At 47.7% G+C, this 24,366-nt stretch overlaps 16 non-coding genes across 16 annotated transcripts; all 16 read left to right on the top strand.

Moving 5' to 3' along the window:
* The first annotated feature begins 1,177 nt into the window (after positions 1-1,177).
* On the top strand, positions 1,178-1,368 carry LOC142692216 (U2 spliceosomal RNA). Its single transcript, XR_012860681.1, has one exon. It is a non-coding gene; the product is annotated as a U2 spliceosomal RNA (small nuclear RNA).
* A 1,280-nt stretch (positions 1,369-2,648) lies between these two features.
* On the top strand, positions 2,649-2,839 carry LOC142692215 (U2 spliceosomal RNA). Its single transcript, XR_012860680.1, has one exon. It is a non-coding gene; the product is annotated as a U2 spliceosomal RNA (small nuclear RNA).
* Positions 2,840-4,123: 1,284 nt separating this feature from the next.
* On the top strand, positions 4,124-4,314 carry LOC142692214 (U2 spliceosomal RNA). The gene has a single exon (XR_012860679.1). It is a non-coding gene; the product is annotated as a U2 spliceosomal RNA (small nuclear RNA).
* Positions 4,315-5,613: 1,299 nt separating this feature from the next.
* LOC142692213 (U2 spliceosomal RNA) lies at positions 5,614-5,804 on the top strand. The gene has a single exon (XR_012860678.1). It is a non-coding gene; the product is annotated as a U2 spliceosomal RNA (small nuclear RNA).
* Positions 5,805-7,088: 1,284 nt separating this feature from the next.
* Positions 7,089-7,279, top strand: LOC142692103 (U2 spliceosomal RNA). Its single transcript, XR_012860591.1, has one exon. It is a non-coding gene; the product is annotated as a U2 spliceosomal RNA (small nuclear RNA).
* Positions 7,280-8,571: 1,292 nt separating this feature from the next.
* Positions 8,572-8,762, top strand: LOC142692211 (U2 spliceosomal RNA). The gene has a single exon (XR_012860677.1). It is a non-coding gene; the product is annotated as a U2 spliceosomal RNA (small nuclear RNA).
* A 1,276-nt stretch (positions 8,763-10,038) lies between these two features.
* Positions 10,039-10,229, top strand: LOC142692210 (U2 spliceosomal RNA). The gene has a single exon (XR_012860676.1). It is a non-coding gene; the product is annotated as a U2 spliceosomal RNA (small nuclear RNA).
* A 1,297-nt stretch (positions 10,230-11,526) lies between these two features.
* LOC142692209 (U2 spliceosomal RNA) lies at positions 11,527-11,717 on the top strand. The gene has a single exon (XR_012860675.1). It is a non-coding gene; the product is annotated as a U2 spliceosomal RNA (small nuclear RNA).
* A 1,288-nt stretch (positions 11,718-13,005) lies between these two features.
* Positions 13,006-13,196, top strand: LOC142692208 (U2 spliceosomal RNA). Its single transcript, XR_012860674.1, has one exon. It is a non-coding gene; the product is annotated as a U2 spliceosomal RNA (small nuclear RNA).
* A 1,296-nt stretch (positions 13,197-14,492) lies between these two features.
* Positions 14,493-14,683, top strand: LOC142692207 (U2 spliceosomal RNA). The gene has a single exon (XR_012860673.1). It is a non-coding gene; the product is annotated as a U2 spliceosomal RNA (small nuclear RNA).
* A 1,276-nt stretch (positions 14,684-15,959) lies between these two features.
* On the top strand, positions 15,960-16,150 carry LOC142692206 (U2 spliceosomal RNA). Its single transcript, XR_012860672.1, has one exon. It is a non-coding gene; the product is annotated as a U2 spliceosomal RNA (small nuclear RNA).
* Positions 16,151-17,430: 1,280 nt separating this feature from the next.
* LOC142692204 (U2 spliceosomal RNA) lies at positions 17,431-17,621 on the top strand. Its single transcript, XR_012860670.1, has one exon. It is a non-coding gene; the product is annotated as a U2 spliceosomal RNA (small nuclear RNA).
* Positions 17,622-18,921: 1,300 nt separating this feature from the next.
* On the top strand, positions 18,922-19,112 carry LOC142692203 (U2 spliceosomal RNA). Its single transcript, XR_012860669.1, has one exon. It is a non-coding gene; the product is annotated as a U2 spliceosomal RNA (small nuclear RNA).
* A 1,288-nt stretch (positions 19,113-20,400) lies between these two features.
* Positions 20,401-20,591, top strand: LOC142692202 (U2 spliceosomal RNA). The gene has a single exon (XR_012860668.1). It is a non-coding gene; the product is annotated as a U2 spliceosomal RNA (small nuclear RNA).
* Positions 20,592-21,895: 1,304 nt separating this feature from the next.
* LOC142692200 (U2 spliceosomal RNA) lies at positions 21,896-22,086 on the top strand. The gene has a single exon (XR_012860667.1). It is a non-coding gene; the product is annotated as a U2 spliceosomal RNA (small nuclear RNA).
* Positions 22,087-23,406: 1,320 nt separating this feature from the next.
* Positions 23,407-23,597, top strand: LOC142692199 (U2 spliceosomal RNA). Its single transcript, XR_012860666.1, has one exon. It is a non-coding gene; the product is annotated as a U2 spliceosomal RNA (small nuclear RNA).
* The last annotated feature ends 769 nt before the right edge of the window (positions 23,598-24,366 follow it).

Here is a 24,366-nt window from a genome sequence, read left to right as displayed (position 1 = left end):
ACAATGCATGAGTGATAATGAGCTCATTGATTAAATGCAATTAATGAATAGATTGCCACCTCTTGTTGTGTGTCGTCTGTGTTTCTGTGTTTCCGGCATTTCACATTGGAACACCTCATTCACCTTCCTTGTCTTCTCTCCGCCCTCCCTTTTAGGTAAGTTAAAGAGCTGCACCTGAGCCAGCCACTGATTGATTGATTGATTGATTGATTGATTGATTGATTGATTGATTGATTGATTGATGCAGCACAACAGTCAAATAGTGGAGTGGAGTAGGGGAACAGCAAACAGCCAATAAAGCAGCCCGCCCGCTCGCCTGCCCGCCACAATGGACCTACCTGTGTACACTAGATGGATGTGATGGAATGTACTGTCGTCCCTACATTTCAAGAAGAAGTAAGAATTGCAGTTGCAACAAAGCCTTGCCTACAAAGAGAGCAGCAATTTGGATTTGTTACTATGTTACCTAGAAGAATAACAAACTGTGCAAGGATGGAGGTTGTAGGAGCAAGGAGAAGTTGTCTGTAAAGTTGGTGGATGCCTATTTTCCATTTTGCAGTCCCTTGTCTCCCTCTTGTGGCCTCCTGGAGGCAACTAGCTGTGCAAAAAAAAGACAGCCTGGCGGCCGGCTGTTGCAGTGTTGCCCTCTCAGGCAACACTGAGTGACTGACTGAGCCTCACCGTCTTATATAAAGTTCAGACGGAACTTTGCACGTGTCATAGTGGAGCCCTCAGGATTCCAGAGCCAGCTTTCTGACATCATAATGGGGCCTCAGAGATAAAAGCCTGGGCCCAGGCAGTGTTGGTCAGTGCTGCTCAGCAGGCAGCACTGGACTGGACTGGATTACAGCTGATACAAGGTGTGAAGGAACAAGGGGTGGCTGTGGGCATGCACTTGCTGCCGCTGCCAGTGTTTATCTGCATGGCAGCAGGGCATTTGGGCGTTGCCAGGAAGGCGTTTTTATGTAGATTCCTCCTCTTTCAGCACTGCATTGTGGTGCAAGCAAAAGAAGCAAATCCTGTCTGGCTTCCTCTCCGGCCTTTATTCACCTCCCGTGTAGCTGTGAGTGTGTGAGCCTGCAGGGCCCCATGGAATTGCCTAGAAGTAGGCTGAATCGCTGCAAGGGCTGAACAGCAGTATCGGGCAGGCTCGGGCAACGCGCGGCCCGTTCGGGTTATCGCTTCTCGGCCTTTTGGCTAAGATCAAGTGTAGTATCTGTTCTTATCAGTTTAATATCTGATACGTCCCCTATCTGGGGACCATATATTAAATGGATTTTTAGAACAGGGAGATGGAAATAGAGCTTGCTCTGTCCACTCCACGCATTGACCTGGTATTGCAGTATTTCCAGGACCGGTGCACCCTTTCCTTATGTGTTGACTAAAAGCAGATTCCAAAAGTGTTTTTTGTCTTTGCTATTGTTTCTGTCTTTCTGAAGGGATCTCCCCTTTTAATCCCATTATTTCAACACCTGTTGGACAATGCATGAGTGATAATGAGCTCATTGATTAAATGCAATTAATGAATAGATTGCCACCTCTTGTTGTGTGTCGTCTGTGTTTCTGTGTTTCCGGCATTTCACATTGGAACACCTCATTCACCTTCCTTGTCTTCTCTCCGCCCTCCCTTTTAGGTAAGTTAAAGAGCTGCACCTGAGCCAGCCACTGATTGATTGATTGATTGATTGATTGATTGATTGATTGATTGATGCAGCACAACAGTCAAATAGTGGAGTGGAGTAGGGGAACAGCAAACAGCCAATAAAGCAGCCCGCCCGCTCGCCTGCCCGCCACAATGGACCTACCTGTGTACACTAGATGGATGTGATGGAATGTACTGTCGTCCCTACATTTCAAGAAGAAGTAAGAATTGCAGTTGCAACAAAGCCTTGCTTGCCTACAAAGAGAGCAGCAATTTGGATTTGTTACTATGTTACCTAGAAGAATAACAAACTGTGCAAGGATGGAGGTTGTAGGAGCAAGGAGAAGTTGTCTGTAAAGTTGGTGGATGCCTATTTTCCATTTTGCAGTCCCTTGTCTCCCTCTTGTGGCCTCCTGGAGGCAACTAGCTGTGCAAAAAAAAGACAGCCTGGCGGCCGGCTGTTGCAGTGTTGCCCTCTCAGGCAACACTGAGTGACTGACTGAGCCTCACCGTCTTATATAAAGTTCAGACGGAACTTTGCACGTGTCATAGTGGAGCCCTCAGGATTCCAGAGCCAGCTTTCTGACATCATAATGGGGCCTCAGAGATAAAAGCCTGGGCCCAGGCAGTGTTGGTCAGTGCTGCTCAGCAGGCAGCACTGGACTGGACTGGATTACAGCTGATACAAGGTGTGAAGGAACAAGGGGTGGCTGTGGGCATGCACTTGCTGCCGCTGCCAGTGTTTATCTGCATGGCAGCAGGGCATTTGGGCGTTGCCAGGAAGGCGTTTTTATGTAGATTCCTCCTCTTTCAGCACTGCATTGTGGTGCAAGCAAAAGAAGCAAATCCTGTCTGGCTTCCTCTCCGGCCTTTATTCACCTCCCGTGTAGCTGTGAGTGTGTGAGCCTGCAGGGCCCCATGGAATTGCCTAGAAGTAGGCTGAATCGCTGCAAGGGCTGAACAGCAGTATCGGGCAGGCTCGGGCAACGCGCGGCCCGTTCGGGTTATCGCTTCTCGGCCTTTTGGCTAAGATCAAGTGTAGTATCTGTTCTTATCAGTTTAATATCTGATACGTCCCCTATCTGGGGACCATATATTAAATGGATTTTTAGAACAGGGAGATGGAAATAGAGCTTGCTCTGTCCACTCCACGCATTGACCTGGTATTGCAGTATTTCCAGGACCGGTGCACCCTTTCCTTATGTGTTGACTAAAAGCAGATTCCAAAAGTGTTTTTTGTCTTTGCTATTGTTTCTGTCTTTCTGAAGGGATCTCCCCTTTTAATCCCATTATTTCAACACCTGTTGGACAATGCATGAGTGATAATGAGCTCATTGATTAAATGCAATTAATGAATAGATTGCCACCTCTTGTTGTGTGTCGTCTGTGTTTCTGTGTTTCCGGCATTTCACATTGGAACACCTCATTCACCTTCCTTGTCTTCTCTCCGCCCTCCCTTTTAGGTAAGTTAAAGAGCTGCACCTGAGCCAGCCACTGATTGATTGATTGATTGATTGATTGATTGATTGATTGATTGATTGATGCAGCACAACAGTCAAATAGTGGAGTGGAGTAGGGGAACAGCAAACAGCCAATAAAGCAGCCCGCCCGCTCGCCTGCCCGCCACAATGGACCTACCTGTGTACACTAGATGGATGTGATGGAATGTACTGTCGTCCCTACATTTCAAGAAGAAGTAAGAATTGCAGTTGCAACAAAGCCTTGCTTGCCTACAAAGAGAGCAGCAATTTGGATTTGTTACTATGTTACCTAGAAGAATAACAAACTGTGCAAGGATGGAGGTTGTAGGAGCAAGGAGAAGTTGTCTGTAAAGTTGGTGGATGCCTATTTTCCATTTTGCAGTCCCTTGTCTCCCTCTTGTGGCCTCCTGGAGGCAACTAGCTGTGCAAAAAAAAGACAGCCTGGCGGCCGGCTGTTGCAGTGTTGCCCTCTCAGGCAACACTGAGTGACTGACTGAGCCTCACCGTCTTATATAAAGTTCAGACGGAACTTTGCACGTGTCATAGTGGAGCCCTCAGGATTCCAGAGCCAGCTTTCTGACATCATAATGGGGCCTCAGAGATAAAAGCCTGGGCCCAGGCAGTGTTGGTCAGTGCTGCTCAGCAGGCAGCACTGGACTGGACTGGATTACAGCTGATACAAGGTGTGAAGGAACAAGGGGTGGCTGTGGGCATGCACTTGCTGCCGCTGCCAGTGTTTATCTGCATGGCAGCAGGGCATTTGGGCGTTGCCAGGAAGGCGTTTTTATGTAGATTCCTCCTCTTTCAGCACTGCATTGTGGTGCAAGCAAAAGAAGCAAATCCTGTCTGGCTTCCTCTCCGGCCTTTATTCACCTCCCGTGTAGCTGTGAGTGTGTGAGCCTGCAGGGCCCCATGGAATTGCCTAGAAGTAGGCTGAATCGCTGCAAGGGCTGAACAGCAGTATCGGGCAGGCTCGGGCAACGCGCGGCCCGTTCGGGTTATCGCTTCTCGGCCTTTTGGCTAAGATCAAGTGTAGTATCTGTTCTTATCAGTTTAATATCTGATACGTCCCCTATCTGGGGACCATATATTAAATGGATTTTTAGAACAGGGAGATGGAAATAGAGCTTGCTCTGTCCACTCCACGCATTGACCTGGTATTGCAGTATTTCCAGGACCGGTGCACCCTTTCCTTATGTGTTGACTAAAAGCAGATTCCAAAAGTGTTTTTTGTCTTTGCTATTGTTTCTGTCTTTCTGAAGGGATCTCCCCTTTTAATCCCATTATTTCAACACCTGTTAGACAATGCATGAGTGATAATGAGCTCATTGATTAAATGCAATTAATGAATAGATTGCCACCTCTTGTTGTGTGTCGTCTGTGTTTCTGTGTTTCCGGCATTTCACATTGGAACACCTCATTCACCTTCCTTGTCTTCTCTCCGCCCTCCCTTTTAGGTAAGTTAAAGAGCTGCACCTGAGCCAGCCACTGATTGATTGATTGATTGATTGATTGATTGATTGATTGATTGATTGATTGATTGATTGATGATGCAGCACAACAGTCAAATAGTGGAGTGGAGTAGGGGAACAGCAAACAGCCAATAAAGCAGCCCGCCCGCTCGCCTGCCCGCCACAATGGACCTACCTGTGTACACTAGATGGATGTGATGGAATGTACTGTCGTCCCTACATTTCAAGAAGAAGTAAGAATTGCAGTTGCAACAAAGCCTTGCTTGCCTACAAAGAGAGCAGCAATTTGGATTTGTTACTATGTTACCTAGAAGAATAACAAACTGTGCAAGGATGGAGGTTGTAGGAGCAAGGAGAAGTTGTCTGTAAAGTTGGTGGATGCCTATTTTCCATTTTGCAGTCCCTTGTCTCCCTCTTGTGGCCTCCTGGAGGCAACTAGCTGTGCAAAAAAAAGACAGCCTGGCGGCCGGCTGTTGCAGTGTTGCCCTCTCAGGCAACACTGAGTGACTGACTGAGCCTCACCGTCTTATATAAAGTTCAGACGGAACTTTGCACGTGTCATAGTGGAGCCCTCAGGATTCCAGAGCCAGCTTTCTGACATCATAATGGGGCCTCAGAGATAAAAGCCTGGGCCCAGGCAGTGTTGGTCAGTGCTGCTCAGCAGGCAGCACTGGACTGGACTGGATTACAGCTGATACAAGGTGTGAAGGAACAAGGGGTGGCTGTGGGCATGCACTTGCTGCCGCTGCCAGTGTTTATCTGCATGGCAGCAGGGCATTTGGGCGTTGCCAGGAAGGCGTTTTTATGTAGATTCCTCCTCTTTCAGCACTGCATTGTGGTGCAAGCAAAAGAAGCAAATCCTGTCTGGCTTCCTCTCCGGCCTTTATTCACCTCCCGTGTAGCTGTGAGTGTGTGAGCCTGCAGGGCCCCATGGAATTGCCTAGAAGTAGGCTGAATCGCTGCAAGGGCTGAACAGCAGTATCGGGCAGGCTCGGGCAACGCGCGGCCCGTTCGGGTTATCGCTTCTCGGCCTTTTGGCTAAGATCAAGTGTAGTATCTGTTCTTATCAGTTTAATATCTGATACGTCCCCTATCTGGGGACCATATATTAAATGGATTTTTAGAACAGGGAGATGGAAATAGAGCTTGCTCTGTCCACTCCACGCATTGACCTGGTATTGCAGTATTTCCAGGACCGGTGCACCCTTTCCTTATGTGTTGACTAAAAGCAGATTCCAAAAGTGTTTTTTGTCTTTGCTATTGTTTCTGTCTTTCTGAAGGGATCTCCCCTTTTAATCCCATTATTTCAACACCTGTTGGACAATGCATGAGTGATAATGAGCTCATTGATTAAATGCAATTAATGAATAGATTGCCACCTCTTGTTGTGTGTCGTCTGTGTTCCTGTGTTTCCGGCATTTCACATTGGAACACCTCATTCACCTTCCTTGTCTTCTCTCCGCCCTCCCTTTTAGGTAAGTTAAAGAGCTGCACCTGAGGCAGCCACTGATTGATTGATTGATTGATTGATTGATTGATTGATTGATTGATTGATGCAGCACAACAGTCAAATAGTGGAGTGGAGTAGGGGAACAGCAAACAGCCAATAAAGCAGCCCGCCCGCTCGCCTGCCCGCCACAATGGACCTACCTGTGTACACTAGATGGATGTGATGGAATGTACTGTCGTCCCTACATTTCAAGAAGAAGTAAGAATTGCAGTTGCAACAAAGCCTTGCTTGCCTACAAAGAGAGCAGCAATTTGGATTTGTTACTATGTTACCTAGAAGAATAACAAACTGTGCAAGGATGGAGGTTGTAGGAGCAAGGAGAAGTTGTCTGTAAAGTTGGTGGATGCCTATTTTCCATTTTGCAGTCCCTTGTCTCCCTCTTGTGGCCTCCTGGAGGCAACTAGCTGTGCAAAAAAAAGACAGCCTGGCGGCCGGCTGTTGCAGTGTTGCCCTCTCAGGCAACACTGAGTGACTGACTGAGCCTCACCGTCTTATATAAAGTTCAGACGGAACTTTGCACGTGTCATAGTGGAGCCCTCAGGATTCCAGAGCCAGCTTTCTGACATCATAATGGGGCCTCAGAGATAAAAGCCTGGGCCCAGGCAGTGTTGGTCAGTGCTGCTCAGCAGGCAGCACTGGACTGGACTGGATTACAGCTGATACAAGGTGTGAAGGAACAAGGGGTGGCTGTGGGCATGCACTTGCTGCCGCTGCCAGTGTTTATCTGCATGGCAGCAGGGCATTTGGGCGTTGCCAGGAAGGCGTTTTTATGTAGATTCCTCCTCTTTCAGCACTGCATTGTGGTGCAAGCAAAAGAAGCAAATCCTGTCTGGCTTCCTCTCCGGCCTTTATTCACCTCCCGTGTAGCTGTGAGTGTGTGAGCCTGCAGGGCCCCATGGAATTGCCTAGAAGTAGGCTGAATCGCTGCAAGGGCTGAACAGCAGTATCGGGCAGGCTCGGGCAACGCGCGGCCCGTTCGGGTTATCGCTTCTCGGCCTTTTGGCTAAGATCAAGTGTAGTATCTGTTCTTATCAGTTTAATATCTGATACGTCCCCTATCTGGGGACCATATATTAAATGGATTTTTAGAACAGGGAGATGGAAATAGAGCTTGCTCTGTCCACTCCACGCATTGACCTGGTATTGCAGTATTTCCGGGACCGGTGCACCCTTTCCTTATGTGTTGACTAAAAGCAGATTCCAAAAGTGTTTTTTGTCTTTGCTATTGTTTCTGTCTTTCTGAAGGGATCTCCCCTTTTAATCCCATTATTTCAACACCTGTTGGACAATGCATGAGTGATAATGAGCTCATTGATTAAATGCAATTAATGAATAGATTGCCACCTCTTGTTGTGTGTCGTCTGTGTTTCTGTGTTTCCGGCATTTCACATTGGAACACCTCATTCACCTTCCTTGTCTTCTCTCCGCCCTCCCTTTTAGGTAAGTTAAAGAGCTGCACCTGAGCCAGCCACTGATTGATTGATTGATTGATTGATTGATTGATTGATTGATTGATTGATTGATTGATGCAGCACAACAGTCAAATAGTGGAGTGGAGTAGGGGAACAGCAAACAGCCAATAAAGCAGCCCGCCCGCTCGCCTGCCCGCCACAATGGACCTACCTGTGTACACTAGATGGATGTGATGGAATGTACTGTCGTCCCTACATTTCAAGAAGAAGTAAGAATTGCAGTTGCAACAAAGCCTTGCTTGCCTACAAAGAGAGCAGCAATTTGGATTTGTTACTATGTTACCTAGAAGAATAACAAACTGTGCAAGGATGGAGGTTGTAGGAGCAAGGAGAAGTTGTCTGTAAAGTTGGTGGATGCCTATTTTCCATTTTGCAGTCCCTTGTCTCCCTCTTGTGGCCTCCTGGAGGCAACTAGCTGTGCAAAAAAAAGACAGCCTGGCGGCCGGCTGTTGCAGTGTTGCCCTCTCAGGCAACACTGAGTGACTGACTGAGCCTCACCGTCTTATATAAAGTTCAGACGGAACTTTGCACGTGTCATAGTGGAGCCCTCAGGATTCCAGAGCCAGCTTTCTGACATCATAATGGGGCCTCAGAGATAAAAGCCTGGGCCCAGGCAGTGTTGGTCAGTGCTGCTCAGCAGGCAGCACTGGACTGGACTGGATTACAGCTGATACAAGGTGTGAAGGAACAAGGGGTGGCTGTGGGCATGCACTTGCTGCCGCTGCCAGTGTTTATCTGCATGGCAGCAGGGCATTTGGGCGTTGCCAGGAAGGCGTTTTTATGTAGATTCCTCCTCTTTCAGCACTGCATTGTGGTGCAAGCAAAAGAAGCAAATCCTGTCTGGCTTCCTCTCCGGCCTTTATTCACCTCCCGTGTAGCTGTGAGTGTGTGAGCCTGCAGGGCCCCATGGAATTGCCTAGAAGTAGGCTGAATCGCTGCAAGGGCTGAACAGCAGTATCGGGCAGGCTCGGGCAACGCGCGGCCCGTTCGGGTTATCGCTTCTCGGCCTTTTGGCTAAGATCAAGTGTAGTATCTGTTCTTATCAGTTTAATATCTGATACGTCCCCTATCTGGGGACCATATATTAAATGGATTTTTAGAACAGGGAGATGGAAATAGAGCTTGCTCTGTCCACTCCACGCATTGACCTGGTATTGCAGTATTTCCAGGACCGGTGCACCCTTTCCTTATGTGTTGACTAAAAGCAGATTCCAAAAGTGTTTTTTGTCTTTGCTATTGTTTCTGTCTTTCTGAAGGGATCTCCCCTTTTAATCCCATTATTTCAACACCTGTTGGACAATGCATGAGTGATAATGAGCTCATTGATTAAATGCAATTAATGAATAGATTGCCACCTCTTGTTGTGTGTCGTCTGTGTTTCTGTGTTTCCGGCATTTCACATTGGAACACCTCATTCACCTTCCTTGTCTTCTCTCCGCCCTCCCTTTTAGGTAAGTTAAAGAGCTGCACCTGAGCCAGCCACTGATTGATTGATTGATTGATTGATTGATTGATTGATTGATGCAGCACAACAGTCAAATAGTGGAGTGGAGTAGGGGAACAGCAAACAGCCAATAAAGCAGCCCGCCCGCTCGCCTGCCCGCCACAATGGACCTACCTGTGTACACTAGATGGATGTGATGGAATGTACTGTCGTCCCTACATTTCAAGAAGAAGTAAGAATTGCAGTTGCAACAAAGCCTTGCTTGCCTACAAAGAGAGCAGCAATTTGGATTTGTTACTATGTTACCTAGAAGAATAACAAACTGTGCAAGGATGGAGGTTGTAGGAGCAAGGAGAAGTTGTCTGTAAAGTTGGTGGATGCCTATTTTCCATTTTGCAGTCCCTTGTCTCCCTCTTGTGGCCTCCTGGAGGCAACTAGCCGTGCAAAAAAAAGACAGCCTGGCGGCCGGCTGTTGCAGTGTTGCCCTCTCAGGCAACACTGAGTGACTGACTGAGCCTCACCGTCTTATATAAAGTTCAGACGGAACTTTGCACGTGTCATAGTGGAGCCCTCAGGATTCCAGAGCCAGCTTTCTGACATCATAATGGGGCCTCAGAGATAAAAGCCTGGGCCCAGGCAGTGTTGGTCAGTGCTGCTCAGCAGGCAGCACTGGACTGGACTGGATTACAGCTGATACAAGGTGTGAAGGAACAAGGGGTGGCTGTGGGCATGCACTTGCTGCCGCTGCCAGTGTTTATCTGCATGGCAGCAGGGCATTTGGGCGTTGCCAGGAAGGCGTTTTTATGTAGATTCCTCCTCTTTCAGCACTGCATTGTGGTGCAAGCAAAAGAAGCAAATCCTGTCTGGCTTCCTCTCCGGCCTTTATTCACCTCCCGTGTAGCTGTGAGTGTGTGAGCCTGCAGGGCCCCATGGAATTGCCTAGAAGTAGGCTGAATCGCTGCAAGGGCTGAACAGCAGTATCGGGCAGGCTCGGGCAACGCGCGGCCCGTTCGGGTTATCGCTTCTCGGCCTTTTGGCTAAGATCAAGTGTAGTATCTGTTCTTATCAGTTTAATATCTGATACGTCCCCTATCTGGGGACCATATATTAAATGGATTTTTAGAACAGGGAGATGGAAATAGAGCTTGCTCTGTCCACTCCACGCATTGACCTGGTATTGCAGTATTTCCAGGACCGGTGCACCCTTTCCTTATGTGGTGACTAAAAGCAGATTCCAAAAGTGTTTTTTGTCTTTGCTATTGTTTCTGTCTTTCTGAAGGGATCTCCCCATTTTAATCCCATTATTTCAACACCTGTTGGACAATGCATGAGTGATAATGAGCTCATTGATTAAATGCAATTAATGAATAGATTGCCACCTCTTGTTGTGTGTCGTCTGTGTTTCTGTGTTTCCGGCATTTCACATTGGAACACCTCATTCACCTTCCTTGTCTTCTCTCCGCCCTCCCTTTTAGGTAAGTTAAAGAGCTGCACCTGAGCCAGCCACTGATTGATTGATTGATTGATTGATTGATTGATTGATTGATTGATTGATTGATTGATTGATGCAGCACAACAGTCAAATAGTGGAGTGGAGTAGGGGAACAGCAAACAGCCAATAAAGCAGCCCGCCCGCTCGCCTGCCCGCCACAATGGACCTACCTGTGTACACTAGATGGATGTGATGGAATGTACTGTCGTCCCTACATTTCAAGAAGAAGTAAGAATTGCAGTTGCAACAAAGCCTTGCTTGCCTACAAAGAGAGCAGCAATTTGGATTTGTTACTATGTTACCTAGAAGAATAACAAACTGTGCAAGGATGGAGGTTGTAGGAGCAAGGAGAAGTTGTCTGTAAAGTTGGTGGATGCCTATTTTCCATTTTGCAGTCCCTTGTCTCCCTCTTGTGGCCTCCTGGAGGCAACTAGCTGTGCAAAAAAAAGACAGCCTGGCGGCCGGCTGTTGCAGTGTTGCCCTCTCAGGCAACACTGAGTGACTGACTGAGCCTCACCGTCTTATATAAAGTTCAGACGGAACTTTGCACGTGTCATAGTGGAGCCCTCAGGATTCCAGAGCCAGCTTTCTGACATCATAATGGGGCCTCAGAGATAAAAGCCTGGGCCCAGGCAGTGTTGGTCAGTGCTGCTCAGCAGGCAGCACTGGACTGGACTGGATTACAGCTGATACAAGGTGTGAAGGAACAAGGGGTGGCTGTGGGCATGCACTTGCTGCCGCTGCCAGTGTTTATCTGCATGGCAGCAGGGCATTTGGGCGTTGCCAGGAAGGCGTTTTTATGTAGATTCCTCCTCTTTCAGCACTGCATTGTGGTGCAAGCAAAAGAAGCAAATCCTGTCTGGCTTCCTCTCCGGCCTTTATTCACCTCCCGTGTAGCTGTGAGTGTGTGAGCCTGCAGGGCCCCATGGGATTGCCTAGAAGTAGGCTGAATCGCTGCAAGGGCTGAACAGCAGTATCGGGCAGGCTCGGGCAACGCGCGGCCCGTTCGGGTTATCGCTTCTCGGCCTTTTGGCTAAGATCAAGTGTAGTATCTGTTCTTATCAGTTTAATATCTGATACGTCCCCTATCTGGGGACCATATATTAAATGGATTTTTAGAACAGGGAGATGGAAATAGAGCTTGCTCTGTCCACTCCACGCATTGACCTGGTATTGCAGTATTTCCAGGACCGGTGCACCCTTTCCTTATGTGTTGACTAAAAGCAGATTCCAAAAGTGTTTTTTGTCTTTGCTATTGTTTCTGTCTTTCTGAAGGGATCTCCCCTTTTAATCCCATTATTTCAACACCTGTTGGACAATGCATGAGTGATAATGAGCTCATTGATTAAATGCAATTAATGAATAGATTGCCACCTCTTGTTGTGTGTCGTCTGTGTTTCTGTGTTTCCGGCATTTCACATTGGAACACCTCATTCACCTTCCTTGTCTTCTCTCCGCCCTCCCTTTTAGGTAAGTTAAAGAGCTGCACCTGAGCCAGCCACTGATTGATTGATTGATTGATTGATTGATTGATTGATTGATTGATTGATTGATGCAGCACAACAGTCAAATAGTGGAGTGGAGTAGGGGAACAGCAAACAGCCAATAAAGCAGCCCGCCCGCTCGCCTGCCCGCCACAATGGACCTACCTGTGTACACTAGATGGATGTGATGGAATGTACTGTCGTCCCTACATTTCAAGAAGAAGTAAGAATTGCAGTTGCAACAAAGCCTTGCTTGCCTACAAAGAGAGCAGCAATTTGGATTTGTTACTATGTTACCTAGAAGAATAACAAACTGTGCAAGGATGGAGGTTGTAGGAGCAAGGAGAAGTTGTCTGTAAAGTTGGTGGATGCCTATTTTCCATTTTGCAGTCCCTTGTCTCCCTCTTGTGGCCTCCTGGAGGCAACTAGCTGTGCAAAAAAAAGACAGCCTGGCGGCCGGCTGTTGCAGTGTTGCCCTCTCAGGCAACACTGAGTGACTGACTGAGCCTCACCGTCTTATATAAAGTTCAGACGGAACTTTGCACGTGTCATAGTGGAGCCCTCAGGATTCCAGAGCCAGCTTTCTGACATCATAATGGGGCCTCAGAGATAAAAGCCTGGGCCCAGGCAGTGTTGGTCAGTGCTGCTCAGCAGGCAGCACTGGACTGGACTGGATTACAGCTGATACAAGGTGTGAAGGAACAAGGGGTGGCTGTGGGCATGCACTTGCTGCCGCTGCCAGTGTTTATCTGCATGGCAGCAGGGCATTTGGGCGTTGCCAGGAAGGCGTTTTTATGTAGATTCCTCCTCTTTCAGCACTGCATTGTGGTGCAAGCAAAAGAAGCAAATCCTGTCTGGCTTCCTCTCCGGCCTTTATTCACCTCCCGTGTAGCTGTGAGTGTGTGAGCCTGCAGGGCCCCATGGAATTGCCTAGAAGTAGGCTGAATCGCTGCAAGGGCTGAACAGCAGTATCGGGCAGGCTCGGGCAACGCGCGGCCCGTTCGGGTTATCGCTTCTCGGCCTTTTGGCTAAGATCAAGTGTAGTATCTGTTCTTATCAGTTTAATATCTGATACGTCCCCTATCTGGGGACCATATATTAAATGGATTTTTAGAACAGGGAGATGGAAATAGAGCTTGCTCTGTCCACTCCACGCATTGACCTGGTATTGCAGTATTTCCAGGACCGGTGCACCCTTTCCTTATGTGTTGACTAAAAGCAGATTCCAAAAGTGTTTTTTGTCTTTGCTATTGTTTCTGTCTTTCTGAAGGGATCTCCCCTTTTAATCCCATTATTTCAACACCTGTTGGACAATGCATGAGTGATAATGAGCTCATTGATTAAATGCAATTAATGAATAGATTGCCACCTCTTGTTGTGTGTCGTCTGTGTTTCTGTGTTTCCGGCATTTCACATTGGAACACCTCATTCACCTTCCTTGTCTTCTCTCCGCCCTCCCTTTTAGGTAAGTTAAAGAGCTGCACCTGAGCCAGCCACTGATTGATTGATTGATTGATTGATTGATTGATTGATTGATTGATTGATTGATTGATTGATGCAGCACAACAGTCAAATAGTGGAGTGGAGTAGGGGAACAGCAAACAGCCAATAAAGCAGCCCGCCCGCTCGCCTGCCCGCCACAATGGACCTACCTGTGTACACTAGATGGATGTGATGGAATGTACTGTCGTCCCTACATTTCAAGAAGAAGTAAGAATTGCAGTTGCAACAAAGCCTTGCTTGCCTACAAAGAGAGCAGCAATTTGGATTTGTTACTATGTTACCTAGAAGAATAACAAACTGTGCAAGGATGGAGGTTGTAGGAGCAAGGAGAAGTTGTCTGTAAAGTTGGTGGATGCCTATTTTCCATTTTGCAGTCCCTTGTCTCCCTCTTGTGGCCTCCTGGAGGCAACTAGCTGTGCAAAAAAAAGACAGCCTGGCGGCCGGCTGTTGCAGTGTTGCCCTCTCAGGCAACACTGAGTGACTGACTGAGCCTCACCGTCTTATATAAAGTTCAGACGGAACTTTGCACGTGTCATAGTGGAGCCCTCAGGATTCCAGAGCCAGCTTTCTGACATCATAATGGGGCCTCAGAGATAAAAGCCTGGGCCCAGGCAGTGTTGGTCAGTGCTGCTCAGCAGGCAGCACTGGACTGGACTGGATTACAGCTGATACAAGGTGTGAAGGAACAAGGGGTGGCTGTGGGCATGCACTTGCTGCCGCTGCCAGTGTTTATCTGCATGGCAGCAGGGCATTTGGGCGTTGCGAGGAAGGCGTTTTTATGTAGATTCCTCCTCTTTCAGCACTGCATTGTGGTGCAAGCAAAAGAAGCAAATCCTGTCTGGCTTCCTCTCCGGCCTTTATTCACCTCCCGTGTAGCTGTGAGTGTGTGAGCCTGCAGGGCCCCATGGAATTGCCTAGAAGTAGGCTGAATCGCTGCAAGGGCTGAACAGCAGTATCGGGCAGGCTCGGGCAACGCGCGGCCCGTTCGGGTAATCGCTTCTCGGCCTTTTGGCTAAGATCAAGTGTAGTATCTGTTCTTATCAGTTTAATATCTGATACGTCCCCTATCTGGGGACCATATATTAAATGGATTTTTAGAACAGGGAGATGGAAATAGAGCTTGCTCTGTCCACTCCACGCATTGACCTGGTATTGCAGTATTTCCAGGACCGGTGCACCCTTTCCTTATGTGTTGACTAAAAGCAGATTCCAAAAGTGTTTTTTGTCTTTGCTATTGTTTCTGTCTTTCTGAAGGGATCTCCCCTTTTAATCCCATTATTTCAACACCTGTTGGACAATGCATGAGTGATAATGAGCTCATTGATTAAATGCAATTAATGAATAGATTGCCACCTCTTGTTGTGTGTCGTCTGTGTTTCTGTGTTTCCGGCATTTCACATTGGAACACCTCATTCACCTTCCTTGTCTTCTCTCCGCCCTCCCTTTTAGGTAAGTTAAAGAGCTGCACCTGAGCCAGCCACTGATTGATTGATTGATTGATTGATTGATTGATTGATTGATGCAGCACAACAGTCAAATAGTGGAGTGGAGTAGGGGAACAGCAAACAGCCAATAAAGCAGCCCGCCCGCTCGCCTGCCCGCCACAATGGACCTACCTGTGTACACTAGATGGATGTGATGGAATGTACTGTCGTCCCTACATTTCAAGAAGAAGTAAGAATTGCAGTTGCAACAAAGCCTTGCTTGCCTACAAAGAGAGCAGCAATTTGGATTTGTTACTATGTTACCTAGAAGAATAACAAACTGTGCAAGGATGGAGGTTGTAGGAGCAAGGAGAAGTTGTCTGTAAAGTTGGTGGATGCCTATTTTCCATTTTGCAGTCCCTTGTCTCCCTCTTGTGGCCTCCTGGAGGCAACTAGCTGTGCAAAAAAAAGACAGCCTGGCGGCCGGCTGTTGCAGTGTTGCCCTCTCAGGCAACACTGAGTGACTGACTGAGCCTCACCGTCTTATATAAAGTTCAGACGGAACTTTGCACGTGTCATAGTGGAGCCCTCAGGATTCCAGAGCCAGCTTTCTGACATCATAATGGGGCCTCAGAGATAAAAGCCTGGGCCCAGGCAGTGTTGGTCAGTGCTGCTCAGCAGGCAGCACTGGACTGGACTGGATTACAGCTGATACAAGGTGTGAAGGAACAAGGGGTGGCTGTGGGCATGCACTTGCTGCCGCTGCCAGTGTTTATCTGCATGGCAGCAGGGCATTTGGGCGTTGCCAGGAAGGCGTTTTTATGTAGATTCCTCCTCTTTCAGCACTGCATTGTGGTGCAAGCAAAAGAAGCAAATCCTGTCTGGCTTCCTCTCCGGCCTTTATTCACCTCCCGTGTAGCTGTGAGTGTGTGAGCCTGCAGGGCCCCATGGAATTGCCTAGAAGTAGGCTGAATCGCTGCAAGGGCTGAACAGCAGTATCGGGCAGGCTCGGGCAACGCGCGGCCCGTTCGGGTTATCGCTTCTCGGCCTTTTGGCTAAGATCAAGTGTAGTATCTGTTCTTATCAGTTTAATATCTGATACGTCCCCTATCTGGGGACCATATATTAAATGGATTTTTAGAACAGGGAGATGGAAATAGAGCTTGCTCTGTCCACTCCACGCATTGACCTGGTATTGCAGTATTTCCAGGACCGGTGCACCCTTTCCTTATGTGTTGACTAAAAGCAGATTCCAAAAGTGTTTTTTGTCTTTGCTATTGTTTCTGTCTTTCTGAAGGGATCTCCCCTTTTAATCCCATTATTTCAACACCTGTTGGACAATGCATGAGTGATAATGAGCTCATTGATTAAATGCAATTAATGAATAGATTGCCACCTCTTGTTGTGTGTCGTCTGTGTTTCTGTGTTTCCGGCATTTCACATTGGAACACCTCATTCACCTTCCTTGTCTTCTCTCCGCCCTCCCTTTTAGGTAAGTTAAAGAGCTGCACCTGAGCCAGCCACTGATTGATTGATTGATTGATTGATTGATTGATTGATTGATTGATGCAGCACAACAGTCAAATAGTGGAGTGGAGTAGGGGAACAGCAAACAGCCAATAAAGCAGCCCGCCCGCTCGCCTGCCCGCCACAATGGACCTACCTGTGTACACTAGATGGATGTGATGGAATGTATTGTCGTCCCTACATTTCAAGAAGAAGTAAGAATTGCAGTTGCAACAAAGCCTTGCTTGCCTACAAAGAGAGCAGCAATTTGGATTTGTTACTATGTTACCTAGAAGAATAACAAACTGTGCAAGGATGGAGGTTGTAGGAGCAAGGAGAAGTTGTCTGTAAAGTTGGTGGATGCCTATTTTCCATTTTGCAGTCCCTTGTCTCCCTCTTGTGGCCTCCTGGAGGCAACTAGCTGTGCAAAAAAAAGACAGCCTGGCGGCCGGCTGTTGCAGTGTTGCCCTCTCAGGCAACACTGAGTGACTGACTGAGCCTCACCGTCTTATATAAAGTTCAGACGGAACTTTGCACGTGTCATAGTGGAGCCCTCAGGATTCCAGAGCCAGCTTTCTGACATCATAATGGGGCCTCAGAGATAAAAGCCTGGGCCCAGGCAGTGTTGGTCAGTGCTGCTCAGCAGGCAGCACTGGACTGGACTGGATTACAGCTGATACAAGGTGTGAAGGAACAAGGGGTGGCTGTGGGCATGCACTTGCTGCCGCTGCCAGTGTTTATCTGCATGGCAGCAGGGCATTTGGGCGTTGCCAGGAAGGCGTTTTTATGTAGATTCCTCCTCTTTCAGCACTGCATTGTGGTGCAAGCAAAAGAAGCAAATCCTGTCTGGCTTCCTCTCCGGCCTTTATTCACCTCCCGTGTAGCTGTGAGTGTGTGAGCCTGCAGGGCCCCATGGAATTGCCTAGAAGTAGGCTGAATCGCTGCAAGGGCTGAACAGCAGTATCGGGCAGGCTCGGGCAACGCGCGGCCCGTTCGGGTTATCGCTTCTCGGCCTTTTGGCTAAGATCAAGTGTAGTATCTGTTCTTATCAGTTTAATATCTGATACGTCCCCTATCTGGGGACCATATATTAAATGGATTTTTAGAACAGGGAGATGGAAATAGAGCTTGCTCTGTCCACTCCACGCATTGACCTGGTATTGCAGTATTTCCAGGACCGGTGCACCCTTTCCTTATGTGTTGACTAAAAGCAGATTCCAAAAGTGTTTTTTGTCTTTGCTATTGTTTCTGTCTTTCTGAAGGGATCTCCCCTTTTAATCCCATTATTTCAACACCTGTTGGACAATGCATGAGTGATAATGAGCTCATTGATTAAATGCAATTAATGAATAGATTGCCACCTCTTGTTGTGTGTCGTCTGTGTTTCTGTGTTTCCGGCATTTCACATTGGAACACCTCATTCACCTTCCTTGTCTTCTCTCCGCCCTCCCTTTTAGGTAAGTTAAAGAGCTGCACCTGAGCCAGCCACTGATTGATTGATTGATTGATTGATTGATTGATTGATTGATTGATTGATTGATTGATTGATTGATGCAGCACAACAGTCAAATAGTGGAGTGGAGTAGGGGAACAGCAAACAGCCAATAAAGCAGCCCGCCCGCTCGCCTGCCCGCCACAATGGACCTACCTGTGTACACTAGATGGATGTGATGGAATGTACTGTCGTCCCTACATTTCAAGAAGAAGTAAGAATTGCAGTTGCAACAAAGCCTTGCTTGCCTACAAAGAGAGCAGCAATTTGGATTTGTTACTATGTTACCTAGAAGAATAACAAACTGTGCAAGGATGGAGGTTGTAGGAGCAAGGAGAAGTTGTCTGTAAAGTTGGTGGATGCCTATTTTCCATTTTGCAGTCCCTTGTCTCCCTCTTGTGGCCTCCTGGAGGCAACTAGCTGTGCAAAAAAAAGACAGCCTGGCGGCCGGCTGTTGCAGTGTTGCCCTCTCAGGCAACACTGAGTGACTGACTGAGCCTCACCGTCTTATATAAAGTTCAGACGGAACTTTGCACGTGTCATAGTGGAGCCCTCAGGATTCCAGAGCCAGCTTTCTGACATCATAATGGGGCCTCAGAGATAAAAGCCTGGGCCCAGGCAGTGTTGGTCAGTGCTGCTCAGCAGGCAGCACTGGACTGGACTGGATTACAGCTGATACAAGGTGTGAAGGAACAAGGGGTGGCTGTGGGCATGCACTTGCTGCCGCTGCCAGTGTTTATCTGCATGGCAGCAGGGCATTTGGGCGTTGCCAGGAAGGCGTTTTTATGTAGATTCCTCCTCTTTCAGCACTGCATTGTGGTGCAAGCAAAAGAAGCAAATCCTGTCTGGCTTCCTCTCCGGCCTTTATTCACCTCCCGTGTAGCTGTGAGTGTGTGAGCCTGCAGGGCCCCATGGAATTGCCTAGAAGTAGGCTGAATCGCTGCAAGGGCTGAACAGCAGTATCGGGCAGGCTCGGGCAACGCGCGGCCCGTTCGGGTTATCGCTTCTCGGCCTTTTGGCTAAGATCAAGTGTAGTATCTGTTCTTATCAGTTTAATATCTGATACGTCCCCTATCTGGGGACCATATATTAAATGGATTTTTAGAACAGGGAGATGGAAATAGAGCTTGCTCTGTCCACTCCACGCATTGACCTGGTATTGCAGTATTTCCAGGACCGGTGCACCCTTTCCTTATGTGTTGACTAAAAGCAGATTCCAAAAGTGTTTTTTGTCTTTGCTATTGTTTCTGTCTTTCTGAAGGGATCTCCCCTTTTAATCCCATTATTTCAACACCTGTTGGACAATGCATGAGTGATAATGAGCTCATTGATTAAATGCAATTAATGAATAGATTGCCACCTCTTGTTGTGTGTCGTCTGTGTTTCTGTGTTTCCGGCATTTCACATTGGAACACCTCATTCACCTTCCTTGTCTTCTCTCCGCCCTCCCTTTTAGGTAAGTTAAAGAGCTGCACCTGAGCCAGCCACTGATTGATTGATTGATTGATTGATTGATTGATTGATTGATTGATTGATTGATGCAGCACAACAGTCAAATAGTGGAGTGGAGTAGGGGAACAGCAAACAGCCAATAAAGCAGCCCGCCCGCTCGCCTGCCCGCCACAATGGACCTACCTGTGTACACTAGATGGATGTGATGGAATGTACTGTCGTCCCTACATTTCAAGAAGAAGTAAGAATTGCAGTTGCAACAAAGCCTTGCTTGCCTACAAAGAGACCAGCAATTTGGATTTGTTACTATGTTACCTAGAAGAATAACAAACTGTGCAAGGATGGAGGTTGTAGGAGCAAGGAGAAGTTGTCTGTAAAGTTGGTGGATGCCTATTTTCCATTTTGCAGTCCCTTGTCTCCCTCTTGTGGCCTCCTGGAGGCAACTAGCTGTGCAAAAAAAAGACAGCCTGGCGGCCGGCTGTTGCAGTGTTGCCCTCTCAGGCAACACTGAGTGACTGACTGAGCCTCACCGTCTTATATAAAGTTCAGACGGAACTTTGCACGTGTCATAGTGGAGCCCTCAGGATTCCAGAGCCAGCTTTCTGACATCATAATGGGGCCTCAGAGATAAAAGCCTGGGCCCAGGCAGTGTTGGTCAGTGCTGCTCAGCAGGCAGCACTGGACTGGACTGGATTACAGCTGATACAAGGTGTGAAGGAACAAGGGGTGGCTGTGGGCATGCACTTGCTGCCGCTGCCAGTGTTTATCTGCATGGCAGCAGGGCATTTGGGCGTTGCGAGGAAGGCGTTTTTATGTAGATTCCTCCTCTTTCAGCACTGCATTGTGGTGCAAGTAAAAGAAGCAAATCCTGTCTGGCTTCCTCTCCGGCCTTTATTCACCTACCGTGTAGCTGTGAGTGTGTGAGCCTGCAGGGCCCCATGGAATTGCCTAGAAGTAGGCTGAATCGCTGCAAGGGCTGAACAGCAGTATCGGGCAGGCTCGGGCAACGCGCGGCCCGTTCGGGTAATCGCTTCTCGGCCTTTTGGCTAAGATCAAGTGTAGTATCTGTTCTTATCAGTTTAATATCTGATACGTCCCCTATCTGGGGACCATATATTAAATGGATTTTTAGAACAGGGAGATGGAAATAGAGCTTGCTCTGTCCACTCCACGCATTGACCTGGTATTGCAGTATTTCCAGGACCGGTGCACCCTTTCCTTATGTGTTGACTAAAAGCAGATTCCAAAAGTGTTTTTTGTCTTTGCTATTGTTTCTGTCTTTCTGAAGGGATCTCCCCTTTTAATCCCATTATTTCAACACCTGTTGGACAATGCATGAGTGATAATGAGCTCATTGATTAAATGCAATTAATGAATAGATTGCCACCTCTTGTTGTGTGTCGTCTGTGTTTCTGTGTTTCCGGCATTTCACATTGGAACACCTCATTCACCTTCCTTGTCTTCTCTCCGCCCTCCCTTTTAGGTAAGTTAAAGAGCTGCACCTGAGCCAGCCACTGATTGATTGATTGATTGATTGATTGATTGATTGATTGATTGATTGATTGATTGATTGATTGATTGATGCAGCACAACAGTCAAATAGTGGAGTGGAGTAAGGGAACAGCAAACAGCCAATAAAGCAGCCCGCCCGCTCGCCTGCCCGCCACAATGGACCTACCTGTGTACACTAGATGGATGTGATGGAATGTACTGTCGTCCCTACATTTCAAGAAGAAGTAAGAATTGCAGTTGCAACAAAGCCTTGCTTGCCTACAAAGAGAGCAGCAATTTGGATTTGTTACTATGTTACCTAGAAGAATAACAAACTGTGCAAGGATGGAGGTTGTAGGAGCAAGGAGAAGTTGTCTGTAAAGTTGGTGGATGCCTATTTTCCATTTTGCAGTCCCTTGTCTCCCTCTTGTGGCCTCCTGGAGGCAACTAGCTGTGCAAAAAAAAGACAGCCTGGCGGCCGGCTGTTGCAGTGTTGCCCTCTCAGGCAACACTGAGTGACTGACTGAGCCTCACCGTCTTATATAAAGTTCAGACGGAACTTTGCACGTGTCATAGTGGAGCCCTCAGGATTCCAGAGCCAGCTTTCTGACATCATAATGGGGCCTCAGAGATAAAAGCCTGGGCCCAGGCAGTGTTGGTCAGTGCTGCTCAGCAGGCAGCACTGGACTGGACTGGATTACAGCTGATACAAGGTGTGAAGGAACAAGGGGTGGCTGTGGGCATGCACTTGCTGCCGCTGCCAGTGTTTATCTGCATGGCAGCAGGGCATTTGGGCGTTGCCAGGAAGGCGTTTTTATGTAGATTCCTCCTCTTTCAGCACTGCATTGTGGTGCAAGCAAAAGAAGCAAATCCTGTCTGGCTTCCTCTCCGGCCTTTATTCACCTCCCGTGTAGCTGTGAGTGTGTGAGCCTGCAGGGCCCCATGGAATTGCCTAGAAGTAGGCTGAATCGCTGCAAGGGCTGAACAGCAGTATCGGGCAGGCTCGGGCAACGCGCGGCCCGTTCGGGTTATCGCTTCTCGGCCTTTTGGCTAAGATCAAGTGTAGTATCTGTTCTTATCAGTTTAATATCTGATACGTCCCCTATCTGGGGACCATATATTAAATGGATTTTTAGAACAGGGAGATGGAAATAGAGCTTGCTCTGTCCACTCCACGCATTGACCTGGTATTGCAGTATTTCCAGGACCGGTGCACCCTTTCCTTATGTGTTGACTAAAAGCAGATTCCAAAAGTGTTTTTTGTCTTTGCTATTGTTTCTGTCTTTCTGAAGGGATCTCCCCTTTTAATCCCATTATTTCAACACCTGTTGGACAATGCATGAGTGATAATGAGCTCATTGATTAAATGCAATTAATGAATAGATTGCCACCTCTTGTTGTGTGTCGTCTGTGTTTCTGTGTTTCCGGCATTTCACATTGGAACACCTCATTCACCTTCCTTGTCTTCTCTCCGCCCTCCCTTTTAGGTAAGTTAAAGAGCTGCACCTGAGCCAGCCACTGATTGATTGATTGATTGATTGATTGATTGATTGATTGATTGATTGATTGATTGATTGATTGATTGATTGATTGATTGATTGATGCAGCACAACAGTCAAATAGTGGAGTGGAGTAGGGGAACAGCAAACAGCCAATAAAGCAGCCCGCCCGCTCGCCTGCCCGCCACAATGGACCTACCTGTGTACACTAGATGGATGTGATGGAATGTACTGTCGTCCCTACATTTCAAGAAGAAGTAAGAATTGCAGTTGCAACAAAGCCTTGCTTGCCTACAAAGAGAGCAGCAATTTGGATTTGTTACTATGTTACCTAGAAGAATAACAAACTGTGCAAGGATGGAGGTTGTAGGAGCAAGGAGAAGTTGTCTGTAAAGTTGGTGGATGCCTATTTTCCATTTTGCAGTCCCTTGTCTCCCTCTTGTGGCCTCCTGGAGGCAACTAGCTGTGCAAAAAAAAGACAGCCTGGCGGCCGGCTGTTGCAGTGTTGCCCTCTCAGGCAACACTGAGTGACTGACTGAGCCTCACCGTCTTATATAAAGTTCAGACGGAACTTTGCACGTGTCATAGTGGAGCCCTCAGGATTCCAGAGCCAGCTTTCTGACATCATAATGGGGCCTCAGAGATAAAAGCCTGGGCCCAGGCAGTGTTGGTCAGTGCTGCTCAGCAGGCAGCACTGGACTGGACTGGATTACAGCTGATACAAGGTGTGAAGGAACAAGGGGTGGCTGTGGGCATGCACTTGCTGCCGCTGCCAGTGTTTATCTGCATGGCAGCAGGGCATTTGGGCGTTGCCAGGAAGGCGTTTTTATGTAGATTCCTCCTCTTTCAGCACTGCATTGTGGTGCAAGCAAAAGAAGCAAATCCTGTCTGGCTTCCTCTCCGGCCTTTATTCACCTCCCGTGTAGCTGTGAGTGTGTGAGCCTGCAGGGCCCCATGGAATTGCCTAGAAGTAGGCTGAATCGCTGCAAGGGCTGAACAGCAGTATCGGGCAGGCTCGGGCAACGCGCGGCCCGTTCGGGTTATCGCTTCTCGGCCTTTTGGCTAAGATCAAGTGTAGTATCTGTTCTTATCAGTTTAATATCTGATACGTCCCCTATCTGGGGACCATATATTAAATGGATTTTTAGAACAGGGAGATGGAAATAGAGCTTGCTCTGTCCACTCCACGCATTGACCTGGTATTGCAGTATTTCCAGGACCGGTGCACCCTTTCCTTATGTGTTGACTAAAAGCAGATTCCAAAAGTGTTTTTTGTCTTTGCTATTGTTTCTGTCTTTCTGAAGGGATCTCCCCTTTTAATCCCATTATTTCAACACCTGTTGGACAATGCATGAGTGATAATGAGCTCATTGATTAAATGCAATTAATGAATAGATTGCCACCTCTTGTTGTGTGTCGTCTGTGTTTCTGTGTTTCCGGCATTTCACATTGGAACACCTCATTCACCTTCCTTGTCTTCTCTCCGCCCTCCCTTTTAGGTAAGTTAAAGAGCTGCACCTGAGCCAGCCACTGATTGATTGATTGATTGATTGATTGATTGATTGATTGATTGATTGATTGATTGATTGATTGATGCAGCACAACAGTCAAATAGTGGAGTGGAGTAGGGGAACAGCAAACAGCCAATAAAGCAGCCCGCCCGCTCGCCTGCCCGCCACAATGGACCTACCTGTGTACACTAGATGGATGTGATGGAATGTACTGTCGTCCCTACATTTCAAGAAGAAGTAAGAATTGCAGTTGCAACAAAGCCTTGCTTGCCTACAAAGAGAGCAGCAATTTGGATTTGTTACTATGTTACCTAGAAGAATAACAAACTGTGCAAGGATGGAGGTTGTAGGAGCAAGGAGAAGTTGTCTGTAAAGTTGGTGGATGCCTATTTTCCATTTTGCAGTCCCTTGTCTCCCTCTTGTGGCCTCCTGGAGGCAACTAGCTGTGCAAAAAAAAGACAGCCTGGCGGCCGGCTGTTGCAGTGTTGCCC

Source organism: Rhinoderma darwinii (genome assembly GCF_050947455.1).
Source record: "Rhinoderma darwinii isolate aRhiDar2 chromosome 5 unlocalized genomic scaffold, aRhiDar2.hap1 SUPER_5_unloc_39, whole genome shotgun sequence".
Classification (NCBI taxonomy): Eukaryota; Metazoa; Chordata; class Amphibia; order Anura; family Rhinodermatidae; genus Rhinoderma; species Rhinoderma darwinii.
Note: the sequence above shows the minus strand (reverse complement) of the source record. Positions and strands in the feature narration are given on the sequence as shown.